Below are 3505 nucleotides of genomic sequence, written 5' to 3' on the forward strand. Positions count from 1 at the left end.
GTACGCATTTCTCCTCCTTACACGAGGCATCACAACAACGTTTCACCAGGCAACGCCGGTCAACTGCTGTTTCTGTATGAGAAATCGGTTGGAAACTTTCCTCATGTCAGCACGTTGTAGATGTCGCCACCGGCGCCAGCGTTGTGTGAATGCTCTGAAAAGCTAATCATTTGAATATCACAGCATCTTCTTCCTGTCGGTTAAATTTCGAGTCTGTAGCAAGTCATCTTCGTGGTGTAGCAATTTTAATGGCCAGTAGTGTATATCTTGCTGTACGAGCTGTGGTGTCCATTTTTTTATTATGATGATCGTTTTTTCCTATGTAGGTTTGTTTGCATACGGAGGAGAAAATTGGTGACTGTAATTTCGTGAGAAGATCCCGCCGCAACTACAAACGCCTTTGTTTACGCCTTAAACAAAGACGTTTCTCCTTGCGGCTGGATGTCCACCCCAGATCCTGTATCACGTCCGTCACAATCGCTCCCTTATTTCTTGATAACACGTGCAGCTCTTCTTTGAACTTTCTTGATGTACGCCTTTAATCCTGTATGGTAATGATCCCACACCGCGTTCCAGTATTCTAAAAGAGGACGAACAAGTGTAGTATAGACAGTATCTTTATTAGACCTGTCGCATCATCTAATTCTTCTGCCAGAAAATCACAATAATTGCTTCGTGTTCCCCACAACATTTTCTATGTGTACTTTCCAACTTAAGTTGCTCGCAATTGTAATTCGTAGCTATTTAGTTGAATTTTCGGCCTTTAGATTTGATTGACTTATCGTGTAACCGAAGTTTAAAGGACTCATTTTAGCACTCATGTGGATGACGTCACACTTTTCATTGCTTAGGGTCCACTGCCAATTTTCGCACTATACAGATATCTAATCTAAATCGTTTTGCAATTGATTTTGATCTTCTGATGACCTGACTGGACTGTAAAAGGCAACATAATCTGACAGCCACTCAGGCTGCTCAGATACGGGGATATAAAGATACCAACTTGTGATTAATGCATCTGTGAGCACCGGTGGGGTTCGACCTCTCTCACTCTTTAAACTAAAAATAGGAAGGACACTTTCATCGTGTTAATCTTTGGTCTTGTTAAGGACTTTCAAGTCCTTTTTCAGGCTCTGACAGCATTACAATATCATCGGCAAACCTAATAGTTTTGATTTTCCTCCTTGGTATCCTTTACTGCATGATAAGTTACAGATTAAATAACACTGGGGGTAGCCTACAAGCCTGTCTTGCCTCTTACTCAGTTATTGGTTTCCTTTCATGGCCTACTCTTATAACTACAGTCGATTTTCTGTACAAGTTATAGATGACTTTCCTTGTTACCTTCACAGTTTAAATAATGTGTTCCAGTCGACGCTGTGAAAAGCGTGATCAAAGTGTACAAATGCTACAGAGTTAGGTTTGCCGTCTTTCGGTTTATCTTCCAAGTTAAGTCGTAGGGCCACTGTTACCTCTCGCATTCCTACCTTCGCCTGTCACTATCCACCTGCTTTGGAACAGGAACTGGCATCTGCATTGATGTTTCATCCAGGTCGGTTATAAAGGTAACTTATAATCAACAGATCCGAAACATTCGCTACATTATATTAGCCGTATTACATGGGTCCCAAGAATAATTATACATTCTAATTAATTTATTTGCAATACAGCGAAACGACGTTAGATTATTGTATAACAGTGCCGATTCTAATTATAAACTATATATTATAAACTAAATCATTACATTTAAGAGTTTCTGTAAGATATTCTTCAATGCAGTAGGAGTTGCCTAACACAAAGCATTTTAATTCAGTCTTAAACGCCACTACATTATCTGTACACGCGACAATTAACATGTTCTGGTAGGTTGTTGAAACGTGTGTTACCCATGCACCTGACTCCTTTCTGTATTAACCCTCTAAAGTCTTTGTGTAGACGTTAGTTTTTGTCCCAGATGTATATTCATAGTTTTGTCTATTTTTTGAGAAAATATAAACATTGTTGAAACTTCCTGGCAGATTAAAACTGTGCGCCCGACCGAGACTCGAACTCGGGACCTTTGCCTTTCGCGGGCAAGTGCTCTACCAACTGAGCTACCGAAGCACGACTCACGCCCGGTACTCACAGCTTTACTTCTGCCAGTATCTCGTCTCCTACCTTCCAAACTTTACAGAAGCTCTTCTGCGAACCATGCAGAACTAGCACTCCTGAAAGAAAGGATATAGCGGAGACATGGCTTAGCCACAGCCTGGGGGATGTTTCCAGAATGAGATTTTCACTCTGCAGCGGAGTGTGCGCTGATATGAAACTTCCTGGCAGATTAAAACTGTGTGCCCGACCGAGACTCGAACTTTTTGTTTGAAAGTAAAATTTTACAGCATCATCAAATTTGCTAAACTAAATTACATTTTTAAGAATAATATCAACTGTTTACAACGGAAACGTACACATTTTTATCTAAAATTTAAAGCAGAACCATACGAGGCTGTTCTTAATTGCAAAAACCGAAAAAATAGAATTCTGTCCATTAGAGCGCCGTCTACTACAAATATGTTACAGGATGAGTACAAAATAAATGATCAGTCTTTGGAAGCGGTAACATGAGTCAAGTATCTGGGTGTGACTATTCGAAATGATCTCAAATGGAATCATCAGATTACACAAGTAACGGGTAAGGCGAACTCTAGATTGCGGCTTATTGGTAGAATCCTGAAGCAATGCAGTCCTTCAACAAAGTAAATAGCTTACAATACATTAGTTCGTCCAATCTTAGAGTATTGTTCGTGTGTATGGGACCCTTACCAGTTGGATCTCATTCTAGAGATTGAGAAGGTCGAAAGAAGAGCGGCAAGATTCGTGACTGGTACATTTAGCCATCGCTAGAGCGTTACAGATCTCATTGAAAGTTTGAAGTGGGACACACTTGCAGATAGACGGCGATCTAAACAGAAGGGGCTGCTCACTAAATTCCGAAATCAGTCTTCACCAAGGGTGTAGAGCATATATTATTACCACCAACTTTCATATCGTGTAATGATCATCATTCAAAGATAAGGGAAATCAGAGCTCGTACTGAGTCGTTCAGACAGTCGTTTCTCCCTTGCGCGATCCGCGAGTGGAACAGAGGGGGGGGGGGGGGGGGGGAATATGACTTTGGCGCGAATTGTGCCCTCCGTCACACACCGCTTGGTGACTAGCGGAATATATATGTAGATATGTAGATATAGATGGAAAAAAATGTTGTTGGTAACTGTAGGTGTTTTCTGGCGTAGAATCCTAAACTGCAACAAAAATGGGCGGTTCCCATTTCAAAACAAAAACCTTACTTTCCAATGCGAGAGGTTGGGTGGGTTTGTGAGTGGACAGTTTTAGCACAGACATATGCACCCCTTGAAAATACTAATTTTTCATTTGAATCATCCTGCACAACGTGAATTCAACGACGGATGGGAGGTGGCGCTGTCGACGTATTTAGTTGTTCTAACTTAAAACAAACACTCTGTGT

At 41.0% G+C, this 3505-nt stretch overlaps 1 non-coding gene across 1 annotated transcript; it reads right to left on the reverse strand.

Annotated features, from left to right (window-relative positions):
* Positions 1-2028: 2028 nt before the first annotated feature.
* Trnas-cga (transfer RNA serine (anticodon CGA)) lies at positions 2029-2103 on the reverse strand. Its single transcript has one exon. It is a non-coding gene; the product is annotated as a tRNA-Ser (tRNA).
* Positions 2104-3505: the final 1402 nt, after the last annotated feature.

This window comes from Schistocerca nitens, chromosome 7 (assembly GCF_023898315.1).
Source record: "Schistocerca nitens isolate TAMUIC-IGC-003100 chromosome 7, iqSchNite1.1, whole genome shotgun sequence".
NCBI classification, from domain to species: domain Eukaryota; kingdom Metazoa; phylum Arthropoda; class Insecta; order Orthoptera; family Acrididae; genus Schistocerca; species Schistocerca nitens.